At 28.6% G+C, this 22,154-nt stretch overlaps 1 non-coding gene across 1 annotated transcript; it reads right to left on the bottom strand.

Moving 5' to 3' along the window:
* Positions 1-431: 431 nt before the first annotated feature.
* TRNAC-ACA lies at positions 432-503 on the bottom strand. Its single transcript has one exon. It is a non-coding gene; the product is annotated as a tRNA-Cys (tRNA).
* Between the last annotated feature and the right edge of the window lie 21,651 nt (positions 504-22,154).

Genomic DNA, 22,154 nt, shown 5'->3' with positions numbered 1-22,154 from the left:
AACGTAGATTTAACGACTCGACATTGTTGCTCTTTGCCGACGTCGTTTTTCTCGATGTCCCTTGTTGCGTTGGTAAATGTCTCATTTCTTGTAGTGGTAAGTTTAAAACAAACTCATAAGAATTAAAAATTAATACATATATCAACAAGGTGCACATTCCTTTTCGGTGACTCGATTATAGGAATTCCAAAGTTTGGCATATTTAACTTGAAGTAATTTTATGTAATTGAATGACCTCTTAGGATGCATGTGAGTGAGGACAAAACATGCCTAAAGGACTCGTGTTGTTTTATGTAAAGAGTTTTGATCTGAATTTCGAATCTTTAACCAATTAGTATTCAATAAGTCGGAGGAGTAGATCATTGCACTCAAGGTTCAAGGTTTAAGAAAGTTCTGGAAACAAAAAGGATATTTTTTTAAAAAAAGAAAAAAGGGCCCTACCAGGTTCGAACTAGTGACCTCTTGATCTGTAGTCAAATGCTCTACCACTGAGCTAAGGACCCATTAATTGATAATAAGAGTTGTGTTTTACTATATTAACTTTTCTTATTATTAATTTCAATGTTTAAATCTTAAATGTTTCACCGTTTCATAGAAGTGATTAAAGTATTTAAATTGAATTGTTATTTGGATCCTTTGTTGAAATTTTGTTTGCAAACTAGAGGACATAATGTTAATTTTTTAGAATGTTTATTTAACTATTTTTTAATATAACTTTAACATAATTAGTAAATAAACAAGTTATATATTTTATTTGAAAAATAAAAAATGCCCCTAACTAATTCATACATAAATGTAGCTCAATTTATAGAACAAATAGAGGATAATTTCTAATTATAAATAAATGTTAAGATGTTTCAAAGTAAAAAACTAAAACTAAAAGGTTTACAAAATATAGCAAAGTCCTAGATAATGTAATAAAATGCTCGCTAACGACCTAATTAATAATTAAAAAATGGCTAATTAATTATGCTTTTTTTTACAAAAAAAAAAAAACAATGACTACTTTGGTCTTTGATTGCAAATTTATATTATTAATTTCAATATTTAAAATGGTAAATCTTTCATATTTTTTTAGAGGTTTGAATAAAAACATTATCTAGTTATTATCGTTTCGAGGTAGTTCACGTGATTTCGTAGCACACATATATTGAAGATTGAACCACCAACGTTTAAAACTAATAGAGGTCATGACAATTCAATTAAATTTCAATTTGTTTGCTATCAATATTTTCTTTACTTTTGCATAATTTTTTTTATCTATTAGAGATCCTTTGTGCTAAATTTATGAAATATGCATGACATTAGAAACTCATCAAAAGTAGGTATGTATACACAAGTCATTAGTTTTCACTAAAAATTAAAATATTGGTGCTGATATTCATTTCAATATTTAAATATTACGGATATGTGTAGGAATATTTCTAAAAGCCATATTTATAAAATGTATTAAGATTAATAATTAATTTGTTTTTAGTCTCAAACTAAATTATGATTTTCTGCCATTAGTATTTCTATTCAAGGTGGACATAATAAATTATATATTTTGTATTTTAGGAGCATTGAATAAAAAAAAATTGAAGACAAAAATTGGAGTATATGAATATATTTTAACATAAAACAAAATTAGTAACTAAATTAGGTTTGATTATTTTGAGAACATTAAACAAATTTAGGGGCATTTAAATGGTGAGATGATTAATTAGAAAATGTTGCTATACATTTTGTGATTATCTCTAAAGATTATTGCAAAATATTAGAGTACCTTTATTATAATTCACAGGAAATTATTTGAAAACCATATGTTTACTATTGTTTTAGTCATCATCTTTCTTCATTTATTAATCTAAACTAATATATAATAGTTCGAATTCAAAAGAGAATCAAAATCAAGATGGAAACAGTGGTTTACATACTTAAACCCTACCACAAACTATAATATAACTACATACATATTATATTATAATAGCCAACTCACTACTGTTAACAATGAATTAGAAATTATGAACCAATTTAACTCAAAACAAATCAAATCAAATCAATCCATCTTTTCAAATCAGTAAAGTCTTAAAAAGATATATATACATAAACTTATGTGTATGTATTTAAAAGACGAGAATGACAGATATGCCCCTGACTAATAATTAAGATGTGTGTAGAAGAATATATATATATATATATGCATATGCATACATGGATTGTTGATGGAGAGATGCCCTTACAACTCCCATATGATAAAAGTATAAAGTAATGACAATATTTTATACATATTCCTCTGAGTAATACTTCTCAAAGAATATATTGGAGAATGAAAGTCTCCCTAGATTATGCCCCCACCCATTTGACTCTCTCACACTCTTGTAGGGTCAAACCACCTCCATTATTCAACCTCTCTAACCAGCTGTCTCCCTCAATATACATACACACACACACACACACATATATATTTACTTTTCAATTTGGCCCCACTTGTTTGATGTATGTTAATGTAACAATGGGAAACCCTAGAACGAAAATACTTTTTTTTTCTTTTTTTTTTTTTGGATTTCTATGTAGAGAATAGGGAAATGAGTAAAATCATCTTTCTTGATTTCAAAATGAAAGAAAAGCAAAATTGGGAAGGTCCTTGTTCTGATTCTCTGCTTCTCAGTTTTGGTCACTTGTCATGTTCCCCTCATCTCCAAGAAAGAAAGAAAGCAAAAAAAAAAAAAAAAAAAAAAAAGAAGAAGAAGAAGAAGAAGAAAAGAAGAAAAATATCATTTATGAAAAAATGTACTATCTATAACAAAAGAAGACTCCTCTTTACAAAAAGTGATTTTCATATTCTTTATGATATCTTTCTATTGTGGTGTTATTAGTTATGAAGGTGTGACCTAAATTATTGACCCCACCTTAAAAGTTAAATGGTAGGGTGACTTTCATTTTTCTCTTTCATTTTAGTTTGAAGGACGACTTTCATTTTAGTTGAATTTTTCATTCACATAATTATTTAGGTCTTTTCCTAATTTTATGAATATATATTTTAATTTAGTACCTTAACACATCTTTCTCTTTTTATTATTAATTTTTTTACTGGTTCCTGATTATTTTAGTATAATAATTGTGAAAAGGAGAAACGAACTCCATCTCATAGATAAAAGTTAATGTTAATTATTGCTAAGAAAGGTGATATATAAAACACTAGCAAATATAATTTACGTTATAGTTCATCATCAAATACTAGACATTCTATTGATATCTTTGATATATCAACTTGAGGTGTGTATAGATTAAAAATATAGAAAATCTTTGTATCCCCGTTCTAGATGTAGATCATTAGTTAAATTGGCAACATTATTAAGGTAGTGAAATAATTTGAACTTCTTCCTTCTTTATCATTTTAATTTTAACATTTAGCTTAAGAAGTTGATACTTTATTGTTGTTATTATCTTTTTATAAAATGATTGGATTTTAATGGGCACGTGAAGTTTCACATGCACCAACAATAAATTAGTAATTTTAATTACAAAATGATGAGAAGTATAAATCATTAATTAATAGTTGCACTGTTATGTGATATTTGCCATCCCATGCATAGTATTATGCTTCAATTGCAATTTCGAAGTGCAGTTAGGTTTTGATAATAAGATCAGTATTTTCTTTGTTCCAACAATTATAGGAATAAGATATTGAGAATTGATCAAGAACCCTCCGTTTCTCTTACATATAAGATTCGTCTCACCAAATTTGACCTTGTCTTGGTTTCCATGTGTGATTGTTCTCAGGTCCAAACTTCCTCCAAACAACTTTTTAGATTACTTTGCATATTCTTCTTTTATTCATTATTATAAAAACTCAGGATTATCCTATAATTATGTAAAATATGAAAGAAAGAGAGAAAAGGGAAAGCAAAAAAAGAGGCTGAGGAATTTAAACACTGAAAATAATGTTTGAAAGATATCCAAACTTTACCAAAGTATTATTGGTCCCTGCAAGGTTAATTAATTCTCGAGATCTACATCACATATCCAATCTGATGGCAACTGAAAAGAAGTTCCCTTTGTTTCTCTTTCAACACAGGAAAGCAGTTGTTTTAGTCACACACACACGCATATATATATATCCCATATTCAACTGAAAACATATATGTTTTAATATTACCAAGATTTCATTTCATCATAAAATAATTAAGTGCCTATTTCATAACCATCTTCTCTTTATTTTTTCCTTTTACAGAGCAAATATAACTTATTTGGTATGAATCATATTTCTTTATTTTCTATTTTTCTAAAAAAATATTACTTTTATCTTTAATATCCTAAGTGTGTACGTATTCATAAAGAAATTGGATAATTAGTTAATAATTTTTTTTTGGAAAAATGAAACAGATAATAAAGTAAATAGAATTATGTAATGAAAAAATTGTTTGAATAAAATTTGGATAGACTTCTATTCGGGTTAGATCTAAAATTTTGATATATTTTTTTAAAATATTTTGGTTCATTTTGTTATATTTGAAAACTTCCCTAAAGTTGGTGAAAAAACATGTACAATTTTCAAAAATCAAATATTATGAAACACAACTAAAAGAAATATGTTAATTTTACAAATATAGAAAGTCGATAAAAAAAGGTTCATAGTTGCACGGTTATGCTAAAGGATAGAAAAGCTATCGACAAACTAACCAATTATTGATGATGGTCGATTTGTATTTTAGATAGGACTAAAGTTGTGAATTACTTATTAGAGTTATGAAGTTTGGGAGTTGCGTGAACTCTTAAGTTCACCGTGTACTAAGTTAATTAGATATAAAATTGATGTTTTTTTTTAGTATGAGATCCACAAACTTCTTAGGCCAAATAAAGAATGGAGCTCACGTGCAATAACTCTCCTTGAACTTTTTAGGTTAAATACACTATCTTGTAGGAGATCAATGTCATCAATCGAGAGTTGGTCTCCCAACAGAGATATCTTGACAATTTTGTCAAATTTTTGGACTATTGATGATAGACTTATGCTTTGAGAAAATATGGTAACATTGAGATTTAGAAGAAGTACGGTGAATGACGAACACACTCACATCATCTCAATAAGAGAGATCTTAAGAATATTAAAGTATGGTTAAAAAAAGTTTAAAAATATTAAAAATTGTTGAACTCCCAAATAAGCATGCTAAGTTTGGAGTGACCTTATATGTAAAGTGACCTCGAAGAAAGATTTAAAACAAGTAGGTCGAGGACATTTAGAATACAAATCATAAAATTGGATCAACACAAATATTATTTTTCTCACAGTAAAGAAATTTATAAACTTTGAAGAATCAAAACAGAAAAATCTTATAAAATTAAACACATCCTAACTATTAAACAGCGATCTTATTTATTATCACGTTATAGTAATCATTCACAGAGATCTTATACATGCAGCGTGGAGTTCTGAACACAGAACTGCACAAACCGACACTAATTAACATTGAGAAAAAAAGAATACAATTTAATATTCAAAAGGTCAATTAAATTAAAAAAAAAAAAGAAAAAGAAAAAGAAAAAGAAATCTGAATGAAATTAATTTCTTTGTGCAAATTAAATGGACAATACGCATATGTTTGCCCATTACTTCATGATTGTTTATATTCAATTCGATTGAGAGAATTAAACTGACAAGAATTTTAAAGTAATTCTCTCATAAAAGTTTTTTTTGTCTATTTTTAATCATTTAGGACCATTCCATTATAAATATAAATATAAAAAATACATATATTTAGGGACCATTGTATTAAATACATTATTATTTTATTACCTTATGAGTCTGTGATATATTTATTTTGTGCTTATAAGAACAAGTTGCACAAGAACATGGAAAAATAATCAAATGGTACTCTTTAATTTGTTGTGGTGAATTAATAATTAATTTGTAGCCTAAAGTTTGTTTGTGATGTTTGATAATCGAGTGAGTTAAGGTTAACGTTTGAATTTGTGTAACTTATGTTTAACGTAATTAGTATTACTATTAGAAAAACTAAACTTGTTGTTTCTAATAGTTATTTAGATCAAAATAACTTCAAAAAAATATTATTAAACACGTTAATTTATAGTTAAAAAGAAGACAGAGAAAATAGTGATATTTGTGATGTAAAAGTTAGGAAAGGGAGATAAAATAAGAATGGTTAGGAGGTGGAAGAAGAGGATTAAGAAGAAAGTGATGGATTAGAAAGGAAATGAAGGGGTAAAAACAAAGAGAAATGGAACAAAGCTGTAGGCTTGGTTATTGAAATTGACAAGAGAGAAGAGAGGAAGGCCCCATGGTTCAAAAAGAGGGAATAATAAATGCAAATGGAGCAGAAGGGAACAGAGTTTTTCTTATTTTTTATATTTATTTTCTTTTTTGGCAGAGAAGATGGGAAGGGATTGATGTGAAAGATGAAGAAATGATTTTGTAATCGATTGCTTTATGATTGAAGAAGAAAATATAAAGAAAAAGTAAAAGTTATACATCGGGAAAAGAGATTGAGAGAAGAAGAAGTAGAAGAAAGAGAGTGTGGGGCACCTTACCCTATAAGCCACAAAACCCTTCCTTTTTGTTTAAAAGTCATTCAATCTTTTACACTTTTTTTCTTCTCTTTATCATATATATATATTATTAAACATGTTGATAAAGTGTTTAATACAAACGTTTTTGGATTTGGTGCTTGTTTCATATGATATTCAATAACGAGTTTTTGTCTAATTTTGACTTCCAATATATCTAATCAACCCATTGTTTATTCCACAACACATTTCAAAAATTCCAAATCTCTCTACTATCCAATATTATTAATTATTATAAACAAAAAACCCTCAAGATATGATGTTTGAAAAAAACAATATAAAATTAACTTCTCTTCATTTAATATTGACAACGGTTGAAACTTCTACAAAACATAAATAATGGGGTGAGATATGAGTATTACACTCCCTTTTTTAGAATATTGAAGGCACCTTCCTTTGTTTTAGTTAATTAGACTTAAAAAGGAAGAAAAAAGAAAAGCAAGTGAGAAAGATGAAATGAATGAAAGGATTTTAAGGTAGCTAAAGGGTAGTGGGAAGGAGTGTGAGCTTTCACATCGTGCCTCGTTATGGGGACTGACCCCATTAGAGGTGTTGACATTGTCCTTCACCAAAGTCTCTGACCCCCCTATTGTCTCCTTCACATTTAATTAATTCAAATTACCCTCTCCCTTCAATCTACATAATATACTTCACATTTATGTCTTCACTCTTTTTTTTCTTTTTTCTTTTTGTTTTATAAAGATGGGTGATGATTCCAATATTTCATCAATACTGTCTTTCTTAACTCAGTTAAATTATGTTTACATTGTTTTTTTATCTCTTCATCTCCACCAATAAGTTACACTTTTTTTCATGTCTCTCTTCTTTTAATTTAAATTGTTTAGTTATACTTACGTTTTACGATAATTTAGTGTTATGTTCGAACCAATATCTTTCATAATTTTAGTATGTTGTCGTAATATTCTTTTGGTTCCAACGTTATGATCCAAGGTATGTATCTAAATTAGTTGAGCTATATTCGAATTGAATAAGTATTCTTGACTACTAACACTCTCATCCTCCATCCAAATGAATTAAACATTTGGGTGGAGACGATAATTCACTGCATACACTATATAAACAAACAGTTATATATTAAGAAGAAATAAACATAGTTGAATAATAAAGTAATGAATGACGTGTTAAATTATAGTCCTATTTGGGAGACACATGATTGAATAGGAAGTTTGTCATATATAATGTCACAAGAATGTTGAAGATTTTTCAGTCCATAAATGGGAAGAGTAGACAAATAGTTCCTTTTTCAAGTGTTGTCTCAGTATTTGAGTAACGAGGGCTTATCACTTTCCTCACTATCCCAAGAAAAAATACTTTTAGTTAAATTCATGATTTACTTATAGGAAAAAATAAAATAATTAATAATGTTTCTTTAAAAAGTAAACCATGGCTACATTTGCAAACATGAGCACTCATACTTTAGCCCAAACATATCCTTTGGATCATGAGCTTAAAGTTTTGAATCTCACTCTTATTCTCAACTTTGTACTTTTAAGAAAAAAATTAACATTATTTTATGGGCAAGAAATGTCACTTTAATGACTACATGTATTAGTGAAAAGATTGAATTATAGAAATGTAGGCTTCTTACTCACATGAAATAAAGCTCTAATTAAAAGTTGATTTACATATAATACTATAACTCTGACCTAAAATATCATTTATAGAAAAAAAAAATCACTTTAACAAATAATATAATATTAGTTTAAGATTCAATGTATATAAAATATTTTTTGAACTATTCGTGGAAAGTAATAACTGATTATAATTGCGAAAATGCACACATAACTTAAGTAGAAATATTCTCCAATGTAAATGGCAGCTGTTTACATCATTTTAAACTTTATTGATAAATGTCAAGAATACAAGCAAAGACAATTCCTTCAATTGATACCAAGTTTCTGAGAGATTATATATCTAAAAGAACAATATCATATATCATAAGTGAGACCCAAAAGAAGAAAAAACCTCTAGGTTTTAAGTTTATCAAATTGCCTATAAGTTGTTCTTCTTTTCACACACACATGGGTTTTCTTCTCTTTTTTTTTTTTTTTATTGTTATCTCTATAAAAATAATCCCTAGTTTTTCTATGGACTCGGAATTGAACACTTAATGTCCATATCACAGTTTCTATGGCTTTGTTGGGCTTATCCAAAAGTGAAAGCTTTGGGCTTATGCTCACCTCTGGGCTTTGTTGGGCTACTCTTTGATTAATGACTTCACTAGAAAATTGGTTTATGGGAACTTCTCGGTATGTCAAGATATATCTGTCTGTCCATATATTTTTAAACCGACCCTTTTCGTATCGATATTAAATGGGTAATTGTAACGGATGACCATTTGAAGAATAATAATTAAGGATATAACAACATTTAGAAAAATTGCAAATATAGCAAAATTATCGCTTATATTTACGTTTTATATATATATATATATATTATTTTAGAATTAAAGGCTACGTGATGTTTTTTTTAACATTTCAATAATTTTATTTCTCCAAAGACTCCAAATGTTAATTTTATTGACAAATTTTAATAATGTCATAAAAATATTTTCTAAGAAAAGAGGAACAAAACGTAACTAAGATAAAACCTTAACTTATATTTTTCTACCCGTTGTTTGTTATCCAACAAATATTTAGAGAAAAAAATGGAACAAAGTCGGTTATCTAAATTTCCACTCCCAACAATATTTCATGAAAAAGGTATTATTATTTATTTTTTCTTTTTTTGATGTCATTTTTAAATTCACATTTACATTGCAAAAAGTAATGTGGAAATTGCTAGTCTTTTCTTTATTGTTACAAATAGAGTGAGTGTTATTGAAGCATCAACGAAATATTCAAATATTTAATAAACATTTTTTAGTATGTTTATTAATTATATAGTGTTCGATACTCTCCTATATAAAATCTCTAGATCCGGTACCGTCTCCAACATCGTTTATAAAGGTTCATAAAACATAAAAAATAGCTATCTATTAAGTCTAGTAGGAATATGATTACTAATAACAATTTCTACCGAATACAATCGCAAATATAGCAATTAGAATCAAAATATTAATATATATACATAGCAATATTTCAAAAAAAATTACAAATATACGTTGTCAGAGTCTACCAATAATAAAAATCTATTACTAATAAACCAATATTACAAATACAAGTTTATCTTTGATAGACTTTTTTATATTTTTAATTGCTTTTAAAATGTTGTTTGTACACTTAATTATTATTCTTAAAATTGTTGTTGTTCATAATATATATAGTTACTCTTGGAGTAACTTAGTTTCGAACTAGAACTAAAATAACTTAATTATTAATCTAAATAAATTTTATATAGATTTGAGAAGTTTACCAATATAATATATTTGTTGATACATCTTTCACCAACATTGATACTGTAATTCTTGGACCAAACTATGTATAATGGTGGAAAATGACAGTACTCAATCTAATTATAGTTTAAAATTTAATTATGATCTTAAGCACTGATAGTTCTATATATTCCACCCTCTATAATGGTTGAACTTGAAATAAGCTCTATATATTATCTTTTCCAACTATAATAACTTTTGTACCTTTTCAATAAACCAAATTGAGAAGGGCACGTTATGAGTATAGATGTTAGATTTATTTTAAATACAATTTTATCAATGTGACTCATATGCATTATATGTTAATTTTATCTCTTTGGAGTCTATTATTTTATTAGGTTCATTAGGTAAAAAGATAATACCCTAATTAAATACCATGTGGTATTTATGTGTCTATAAATAGAATTTTAGGGATTGGTCTGCCCACTACTTCATTCTTCTTTTCAAGAAATCTAATTAAGTTCTAAAAGAAGGGGAAGTGAAAGAAACACAATTCTTCAAGAAAATTATTCATGGATCAATATATGTTATTCTTTAATCAAAGTTAATTTGTAAAATCATCTAGTTCAAAAATCTTGACACTTATTGTTACATAGAATATAGAATGTTGAAAAGAAAAGTTACATTGAATAATTTTATATATCTATGTATATGTATGCAATTTCTTTTATTAATTAAATGGAATGAAGGCAGACTAAAATCTTCAAGACATGTGTCAAGGAAAACATATAATAAATTAAAGCTAATGTCAAATCTGATCATGATAATAGATATGGCTAAACTGATGAAGGTGTTATAACATTGATTAATGGTAGTTAGATAAATTGGTCTCTTAAGGACTCATTTCAAGTTTTGAATAATGTGGTGTCAATTGATTGATTGTCACTAGGACAGCAAAGTATTCATTTATGCATGGAAAGTGTCACCAAAAAAGGCCTATTATAAATAGCTGATCAATTTCAACCAATTTTTAAGTTGTTTTTTCCTTGTGTTCACTTAAGAAAGATGTCCCGACGTGATCGCTACGCGGAGCGACTGACCTTTCCGTTTATTTAATTTTAATAAATAAATAGTTTTAGAGTCACCACCAACTATATTAGGGTGTGATTGCTCACCAAAAAAAAATAAAAAAAAAAAATCGTCTACATAAATTCATGAAATTTAAATTCGAGAGTCAGTTGTGTGTAGGAAATTAAAGGTGTTAGCACCCTACAACACCCTTAAAATGGTTACTCAATTTTATCTTTTAAACTAAATTATAGTGGTTCACAAAACAAAGTTTTTATTTAAATGTCCCAAGTTTATCAATTCACATCAAAGAAAATAAAACTCAAGCATGAATTGATAATTATGGGTGGCATAGGAGCCATTAAAAAATGAAGTTTATTTTTGTTTTAAAAGATTTTTTTTTATTCACCTTAAGAGTATTAAGATACCAAAATTTGATATTTTAATCTCTATCATAGGTGTTTAATGAGAAATTTTATGTATCTAAGAATTAATAAATTCATGAAAAAACACTACTTAGTCTCATTTAAAATATGAAATGTGTTTATTTAAAAACAATCAATTAATTAAATTTCAAACGGAAAAATTTTATGTATTCATGGAATTTAAATTATAAAATCCATAAAAAAATAATACTTTTTCTCCAATTTACATTTTTATATTTAAATTGAAAAATGAATAATAACAAAAACAAAAACAAAACATTACGAAATTTGAAAAATACTTGAAGGATAATATGCTGAGATAAAATAAATACATGAATAATATAAGCAATATGCAAAATGCACAAGATGATTAATTAATGTAGGATGCAAGATTATTAATTAATACAACAAGTGCAAGATAATTAATTAATGCAGGAGAATGCAAAATAATTAATTAATTCAAAAGGATGCAAAATAATTAATTAATGCAGAAAGAGCAAAATAATTAATTAATGTAAAAAGAGCAAAATAATTAATAAATGCAGAAATAACAAAATAATTAATCAGACGAGACCAGAGTAATGAATAATTAAAAGATGATGTCAAATGAGTATCAAATAATAATTAACAGTAGAATGCCAAAATAGGTTTAACGCAATATGCAAATAAATAATCACAGTAGCTAAATGAATGTCAAATAATTATAATAAGATGCATATTGATTAATTAATTAATACATCATGCAAATAATTAGAATGAGTGAGTGCCAAAATAATTAACGATATGCACATAATTAATTCAGAACTAAGAGTGCCAAAAATTAAAACGGTTAAATACAACGTGTTTTCAAGTGCATAATTAACACATATGCCAAATAGATAATTATTAACGCAAGATACCACATAGATACAAGCAATTAACACAAAATGTAAAATTGGTGCCTAAATAATTAGAAAGATAGCAAATAAATCGACATGCCAAATGGATGTCAAATGGGTGCTAAATAATTAAGACAACAACCAAATAATTAATACATCATTTAATTAAGACAGCAACCAAATAATTAACACATCATTAACCAAATGAAATAATTAACATAACACCCAAATGAGTGTCAAATAATTAATCCAGAACTCACTGAATAATTAACCCAGTAGCCAAATGGGTGCCAAATTAATTAAGGAGATGCAAAATTCAACAATCAAAATAATCAAGTGGCCAAATGGATGTGTATTTGGATGTGCATAAATAACTGTAAGTAATTTACACACAATGAATGTGAGATGGGTGTCAAATAATTAAAATGATGCAAATAATTAAAAGAGGTCAAATGAGTGGCAAATGATTCAAATGATGCAAACAATTAAAAGAGGTCAAATGGGTGCCAAATGATTAACACAACAACTAATTAATGAGTGATTTAAATGAATAATTAAGACAACACACAAATGAGTGCCAAATAATTAAACCTAAATAATTAAACCAGTATCATCAAACATGAATAAAAAAAAAACTTACAGGTCTGCCTTAAATGCATTAATTACAAAATGTTCTGTGTTGATCCTCTTCACCTCTTCACAAAAAAAATTTCCTTTTACGTGTCCCCCTTCTCTATTAAATAATATTCCTAGCAAAAAATCTCCCTAATTGAATCTTCTCCTTCTCTTCTTATAGGGCAAGATTTTCTTTTTTTTAAATAGTGAAGTGGAGTAGTTTTTGATAGTGAAGTGGAGTGCAGCACAGAAAGGGGAAGAAGGTGGAAGAGTGGGAGAATGTGAGAGATTGGGAGAAAGTGGAACACGGGATGGTTGAGAAAAATAGGGAGAAGAAAAAAAAAACTTTTACTTTTAAATTTTAAATATGTTTTTATTTTTATTTTTGTTTTAAAACATAAATTAAAAATTTAAGAATTAAGATTTAAAATTTAAATTCAAATTCAAATTCAAATTCTTTTTAAAAATAATAAATAAATAAATAAATGAAAAAATAAAAAAGGCAGAACAAAATACGGTATCTACAAAAGAATGGAGAGAATTTCAATATTTTTAGAGATTTACCACGAACATGAATCCAATAAGGAATTTCAAGGAAGAGCAAGGAAGTCTTGGCTAAGGAATTACGAGAAGAAACTAATTGATTGTGAGTAGTTCTCCCTAAAATTGTTTTCATAAATAATATGGTTTCTAATATGTTTAAATCCTTAAATGTATTTCTATGGAAACTCCGAGTGACATGCATGATTTCTCTTATGTCTTCCCACTTCTTAAAATGCATGTGATTTATAAATGATTTGATTTTGGTATGAACCGAATGATGACATGATATGATCTTGTGTACCCTATGCGATGAGATTCCTCACACTTGCTGTGGGTTCTAGTGTGGAATATTTTATCCTTGTTGTGTGATCTTAGGATAAGATGCTCTATTCTTACTGTGTGATCTAAAGTAGAATGCTCATACTTGTTGTGTGATTTGGTATGTGATGACCTTTTTTTTGTAGTGTGATCTAACTTTGGAAGACGCGTTATGCATGATGAAATTGATGGAAACTTGCTGAATGTGTTATTGCACATAGCTACAACTCGACAAAATAATATTAGTAAACGCTTGAGATGAGTAAAGGGTACAAAGATGTAATCCTAATTGTTATTACACTAGAAGAAAAACTAGCTTCTATGACAGTTCAATGCAACCCAAACTAAAGAGAGGGAAGAAAAAACTGTCGTAGAATGTCAAAACACGCGTTTTTGGCGGGAAAAAATGCTGTTTTCGGATTCTACCTTTCTGTGACAGTTATTTGATGTCATTAAAGTTAAAAACATTAAGTAATTGATTTATTTAAATTTATTAAAATATAACTTAATTTTATATTCCAAAAAAGACAAAACTCACACGCCCTTCTCTAAATCGTCTTCCTCTTCGACCCTCACTCCGCCGACCAGACCATCAGACGAACAACCACCGTCGATCTCTGAAAATGCCGTCGACCGTCTCCCAACGTTGTTTGTCACTGCCAATCGTCGCCCACTGTCCATCTTTGGAACCAAGCGCCCGCCGTCGACGTCGGAGACATTTACTAAGGTTAGGTTTTGTTACTGTCTCTAATTCTTCTTCTTCTTCCTTTCCATTTCTTTCTTTTTGTTGTTCTGTCTCTGTATTAAAACTTATTTGTTGAGGAACACTAGTTTTGATTGAATTTTTTTAAGGGTAGATTTTGCTTTACCAAAGATATGAACACCAGTCCATATTAAGCCATGGAATTCTTTGATTGTAAAATCTTCACCAAAATTTTCATAATTATTTTTGATGGCGTCATTCCAATTGTTTGTTAGTGCCGATTTCTTTGCAATCTTTAAAATTATTTTCTTTGTTTTCAAGAATTTGTGTAGGTTGGTGATGAAACATTTTGGTAGCTTACAATGTGTTTGATGAAATGCCTCAATGAAACATTTAGTTGATTTTTGATTGATTTTTGTTCGTTCGAATTAGGAAATTAAGGCCAAAGGAGATGTCATGGCTATGGGCTGAAGCTTTGAGAAAAAAAAAATGAAAAATGAAATGTGAGATCTTAAACTTTGATGGTGTGTAGGGTCTTTTTGTTTGTCTATGCATTTTCCAAGTGAATTTTAGTACTTTTGATTTTTCTATTGATATTTTGTTTATGGTTGCTATTGAGTTGCTTTGATTGAAGGATAGAGGGAAGTGATTATTGATAATTATAGGTATGTTCTCGCTCCCTTTCTTACAATAAGGATAGTAGCAACAAAAATTACTACATGTTCTATATTGAAAGGAAAGACAAAAAAATGATGGTGAATTAAGATTTATTTTGTATGGTAGAATTTTATTTGCCACTTACCATGCTAGATTTTTCCAAGAGGAGTAAATTTGAAAATGTTGAAATACACCCTTTGCTTGAGACATAAACCGCGATGTATGTTATACACATTGGAAAGGTATGAATGTGTATGTTGAAACTTAAGCCTATACACTTTCCAAGGGAATTTATGTATGTTATCTATTTGGTTTTTGGCTTTAAGTTTTTGAAACTTAAGTCTATACACTTTTTTTACCTTACTTTTTATCAACGTTTTTAAACTATATTTTTTTCCTATGACTACCTTATGACATTTTGAATAATTGATTGAATTGAGGATTAGCAGAAGTTCTCTTACTTCAAGGACGTTGTCGTTATTTGTTCAAGTAAGTAGTGTCTACCTCCCTACCAAAATACATATTCAACTATTGTGGTTTAAAGTATATTTTGTATAGTTCTAGTCTCGTTGAAAGTGTTTTAGTCTAATTAGTATGGTATATTAGTAGTATATCAACGTTTGCTTGAATTAATATCATCTAAAATCTCCATAGTAGTTCTTTCCTTACTTTGAAAGATCTTGTTGTTCCTTTCCAACAATAATGTTGGAAATTGGGGGGAGGGCGGATTAAGGGCTTTATGAGAGTTATCAACTCAACTTTGTCAAATTATCATGTAAATGGAGTACGATTTAATCAGTGAACATTTTTTCATACTTAGGGCTTGAAGAATCCTTGAGAGAGTGACAATACTTCTTGAATTTTTATGAAAATGCAACATTGAAAAGGTATTACTTATGAGTATTTATGTTCAATCTTATTTTGTTGTGATCAATTGAGATGCATAATATGCACTAGAAATTTGTTAAAGTGCTAGACTTATATGTTTTTTTGATAGGGTTGGAAGGGCTCCAAGGTACGTTTTTAACTATTGAATTACAATGAAAATTGTTTGGACTTATTAGTTCAAAGTTTAAATTGAGTTTAGCTTGTGAAACTCAAAGATTTCATTTGTAGACTGATTATAGATGTTGGTGTGGAATAGTTTATCTTGCATGTACCTAACAAAATGATTATGTTTGCTTGATTATATTTCTATTTGTCCATTTTCTTAAAGGTTTTGAGTGAACTCAAGTTTATGGTAGATTGGGGTACATTAAAGTTTATTGAACTTATTCTTCATTGTCCCATTACATAATGTCCTATATAAGGTGTGTATATATATATCTTGTTATATTTTATTTCAAGTTAAACTAAGTGAATAATGAATCTCATTTCATTCATTTTTGCTATTTGGTATCTCATCGTATTTTTTTTTATTAAATGAAGTTTGTTTAATGATCAACAATAGATTAAGATATTATAAACTCTTTGTATTAGTAAAGAAGAGTGAAGGGGGGATTTGAAAAGATTCAGAATTAGCCCCCATTATAACCATATCGTTTTTAGTTTGGGACATTTAATTTCATTTCTTTAGTATTGTCTTCACCTTCAAGAAGAAAGGGTTGAATTAACAAGTTTTTACAAAGGCGAGCATATAAATTCTAACCACCAAGTTTTTGTCTTATCATTCTTTCATTGTCCAACAACGTTTTTGTTGTGTTTTATTTTCTTAAGTCAAAATGTGCACTACTTCTGTGTATCTTAACTTCTGCCTTCTCCTCAATTTGGTGGTTCAGTTATGTGTTGGGAGCTATTGAAACATATAATGTTGTACCAGCTGCAGGGATATTTATAGGTAATGATGAGTATTTGTTGTTTTAGAGTTAGACTACAGACAGAACTTATTTGTATCTAGTTAAGCCTTTTTATATTATTATTAGTTGTGAATTTCATTAGTTTTCATTTATCACTTGGATTTAGACAACATTTTTTAGTTTCTAATTTCTATTTCTATCAAGGGTATATTTGTCTGGTATGTGAGGTTTTGATATAATTTTACATGAGGCACTGTTACTCTAGTTTATTCTCATAAAGACATCATGTCCTTTTGTTTACAACATATAAAATTTGGTGTTGTATGCTGTGGGATTCTAGATATTTTCCATATTTAGTATTATTGTATTAGCAAGACATGCTTAATTAAATTATATCAGAGATACTTGCTGCACTATGTTGATAATTTTGCTATTGCTATTGTATTGCAGAGACTATAGTTTTCGTGTTTTAAATTTAGCTACAAATTCAAATCTTCTTTAGCTATCTGCTCTACTAGACTTTCTAGATAAGTATTGGTGGTAGATTTATATGCTCACCCTTGTAAGTTTTATGAAAATGTAATATTAATATTGAAAAGACATTACTTATGGGTATTTATATTCAATCTTATTTTGTTGTGATCAATTGAGATGCATAATATGCACTAGAAATTTGTTAAAGTGTTAGACTTATTTGTTTTTTTTTTAATCGGGTTGGAAGGACTTCAATGTACGTTTTATTAAAGCAAATTTGATCTTTATTTGGCTAGGTTGATGAGTTTCCAATTTCAAAAGTCTACCTAAAGCTCTATTGTTTGTTTAACTCAAAAGTAAAAAAAAGTAAGGACTTGCACCGAATAGAGCCATGGTAAGTTTCCAATTTCAAAAGTTTACCTAAAGCTCTACTGTTTATTGATGAGTTTCCATAGAATTTTGATGGTTTGAGAAGAGTTGTGGAAATTTGGGACAATACCACCCTCCTTACTTGTATTTATTCTCATTCTTATTAAGTTTTTCTAACTACGTTTCTTTGGTCCCTCAAGAATATGTCAAACTGTTCAACTTTAAGAACTACAAATTGTCATACATGTATTGTCGTAGAGTTTTTGTTGTAAGGACTAGGAACGACCCAACTTTAAGGACTACAAATGGTTATTTTGCTCTACTTTAAACATTGTGAACTTTTCATTGATGAAATTTGCATACCTTGGACATTTTCTTTTTGAAGTACCTTTCTTACCATGGACAACAGTGCAGTAAGCCTAGGGAGGAGGAAACTTCTTCTTTGGCCGGTCTCACATTTTTCAATGTAATAGGTTTTAACTTAAGAGTAGAGTATGTACAGATTCTTAGAGCTAGTATTTACAATGGGATAATAAACTAAATTTCATCGGAGAAGAGTTAACCAAAGAATAGCTAATGTTTGTTACTATATTTAATTTTGAGAGTTTTATTGCAAGAAACAAGGGTGAGAGAGTGCTTTGCATTCTTATACTTGAAGCTTCGATCTCATCTCACTTCTTGCTTTTCTGCTTGTCATGCTAAGCTTCGATCTCATCTCACTTCTTCCATCGTGTACATGTCTGAAGAAACCTCAACCCAAGTAACTAGGAAAAATTAGTTTGTGAGAATTACTTGTGAGAACAGGATTATATATTTCATGGTTGACATTTTGTAATTGACATTTTGCACGTACAAATGAACAACATCATTTCTATTCATGAAAAATATTCAGGAGTGGTTGTATATATATTGGTTTGATGTGCCCTAAACCTCAACCCTATCTAGTGCTTTATGCACACATACACACACACTTGAACTCTCTATATTTGTCTCTTTTTGTCTCCATGAATAATGAGAAGTCAATACAAACAGATGAATTCTTTGTTTGGTTCTCTTTCTCTATCTCGATGTTGGGGAAAAACTAAATATTTGAGGCATTGATTTCAGGAATTGGTGCAAGGGTTTGATCAAGAGGCTGCTGCAGTTGTTTTGGTTGCTGATATTAAATTCTACAAACGCTCATCAAGTACATGGTTAGGAAATAAGTTCTTGATTAGAAACAAGATTCATAATATATATAATGTTTCTTTTACATTCACATTACTACATGGTAGTCCTCCATTTTCATCTTTGTTGTGGTAATGTTGGTTCACAAATATAGTTATGGATGCTTATATTCATGTTGTCTTTGTAGGTTCAACCGGAGTCGACAACTTCATGAGTTTTCTTTCAAAGAACATTTTCAGAGACGAACATTCTCGGTTGGTCATTTATGCTTCTGCAGAAAATCTTGTTAGATGTATTCTAATGCTATTTAAAATATTTTTTGATTAAGGGTTGTGATTTTGTACTTGTAAATTGTTGACACTTGATTGGAAATGTACGAATATTATAAATTGTATTATATCGTATATATATTAAAGTGTTGGCTACTTTTTTCTATATGGGTGTAAATATTATAAATTCAAAATTGTCATTCTCAGCTACATTATTGTCATTCAAATGGTTCGTGTAATGGTAGAGCGGCAAGGAGAACAGGAAAAAACTGTAGTAAATTGAGAAATTTGCAACAGAAAATAAATGACGTAATAAATGAATTTGTGACAGTTATTAATTGTTGTCAATCTAAAAAGGATGACAGTTGTTTAATAAAATAAATTGTCACGATTCCCTATATGTGACAGGAAAAAAATGTCGTCAATAGCAAAACAATGACATTTTTATACAGAAAAACTGTCGCGATTAACAGATTCATGACAATTAAAAAATGTCACAATAAATGAATTCGCGACATTTATTTAACCGTCGTTAATACACAAATGATGATAGTTATTTGTTGTCATAAAATAAAATATGACAGTTATTTGACGTCGTTGAATTCTAATTAACGACATTTATTTCATATCATAAAATAACTTATTGCGACAGTTTTTAAAAACTGTCATCGAAGGACTTTCCATGACTCCCGCTTCTATGACTGAAAATAATTGTCGCGAATTTCGTTTACGACAGTAAATAACTGTCGTCGTAGACCACTTTTCTACTAGTGTTAGTCCTCTCAAGGAGCTGCCCGTTGGTTTCCTTCATCCCTCCAAGAAAAAGTTGATCATAGCAGTCGTCAGCGGTTCATTACTTTGGAACAAATGTTTTGGCTTTTTAATAATTAGTCATAAATTTTGAGCGATTTGTAATTTTATCATTAATTTAAAAAATGATGTAGTAGTTTGTGATGTGTCAAAAGTTCTCACAAAACAAGTACAACTAACAATTATAGTTAAATATAATTTATATCCTATTTTTTATTAGGTTGACCATATGATATATCATCATAAAAAGAGAATACTAAACGATATCCAAATACTTTTGAGAAAAACAGAAAAAAAAAAAAAAAGAGTGTTCATATGAGATTTTCAGATAAATTTAAATTGTTGAGTTGAACTTGTGTTGAAGTTGATTATGATACGATGTGGTTTATGCTCTAGTATTTGACCATTTGATTCTCTCTCGGTTGAATGTCTATAGTTGATTTGAGGAAGCGGAACACGATGTTGTTGAAGTTGAAGTCTTGGAAGAAAACTTGTATCAGCTTCAAAAGAACTTTAATTTTCGAGGGTGGTTGGCTTCAAGAGTTAATGAGTTTTTTTGTTCTTGAGAGAATTCTCTTTGGATCTTTTGGAGTAAAAATTTTATCTCCTTCACAATTGAAGAGAACTCCTCTATTTATAAATTTCTATGGTGGACTTTATAGGTTTCGACCTGGTTGGTCGATGAATGAGACTCATGGACTCAACCACATGAATTTGGGCTATGTTTAGCATTTGGGCTAAATTAATCTTATTTCGTAGGCTTAATTGGACTTAGTCAAAATACATAATATTTATTCAGACTAAAATAATTAATTTGATCCAACGGTCATAACAAAAACACGTGGCATTTTAAAATTTAGCCTAAGTCTTCAATTTCAATTTGAAACACATGTCAACTTTTAATCCGTCTCAAATTCAATTATATGTATTTTTTCGTTAATTAATTTAACAAAAGATGTGACAATTTATGATTGGTCTAAAAATTTCTCATTCAACCACAAGTAATGCAATAATTTGGTGATAAATTTAAATTAGACGAAAATGAATTAGATGTTTATCATCGTAGACTTGAGTTAGTGGTACATATCATATCAATAATCATTTTGACAGTCCAAAGTAATAGATGTTAAATTATTTGTGCCAAACTTGTAAATACTTTTAGATTAATATATATTTTTATATAAAGATTGTGAGGGTGAAAGGTAAAACCCTCAATCCCATGAATTTAAATGGTAAACTAAATTTATTTTAACAAAATAAGATTTAGTATTAAGTTGGAAATGGTTTATATTGACTTGCATGGATACTTTATCGACATAAATGGAAGTAAATATGTTGCCATTTGAAGAGAAAGACGGTTTTATTTGAAATTTATTACAATTTTAATTAACCTTAATTATATCATTATTTTTTTCTTTCGAGGAAAAAAGTTATACTTATTATTGTTATTCTTATCATTATTATTATTTTGTTTGATACATTATTTGAAACATTCAATTAATTGCATGGCATGGCAGTTGCATGAAATGTAACGTTTTTTGACGTTTTCTTTTTTGCCTCTATTTTAGAGATTCATTCAGGCATCCCAATTCCATTCTAGAAGAATGTAACGATATCCGTGTGTCCAAACTGTAGTTTTATACTAGTAAACGAAAAAGGATCGAAAATATTTTAATGAACGAAATAGTCTTTACATTGTAATTAGTCAAATATGAAGCATATATAGCTCCACTGCTTTAAGTATGCACGATAATCTTGAGGTCTAACTAGATAGTGAACGAGCCTATGAATAAGTTCCTATTTCTATGAATCAAGAATAATTTTCATTCAACCGAGCCAATTTTCGAGTTCCGTTGAAAACTAAAGGGATTAATTTTATATTTTAAAGGGTAACATCTAAAGCTTGTTGTACCCAATCTTACTACAAAACTACTACTGTATTGAATTTTGATGGTATTGTCTACTTTTAAATATAATATGGAAAGAATTACAACACATTTTTGTCCCCCTTATTAATGTAGTACAACACATCTTGTTGTAGGGTGGCACCTTCGTCAATCATTAAGTTTGGTCATCACCTTTTGAAGAAATTTTGTTGCAATAATTGTATTGCCATTTGATGCTTTTTTGTCTTCGTATAAGAATATTATTGGCTAACCTC

The sequence above is a fragment of the Cucumis sativus genome, chromosome 3, assembly GCF_000004075.3.
Source record: "Cucumis sativus cultivar 9930 chromosome 3, Cucumber_9930_V3, whole genome shotgun sequence".
In the NCBI taxonomy this organism is placed as follows: domain Eukaryota; kingdom Viridiplantae; phylum Streptophyta; class Magnoliopsida; order Cucurbitales; family Cucurbitaceae; genus Cucumis; species Cucumis sativus.
The sequence above is the reverse complement of the archived record's forward strand: the minus strand, read 5'-3'. Positions and strand labels throughout refer to the sequence as shown.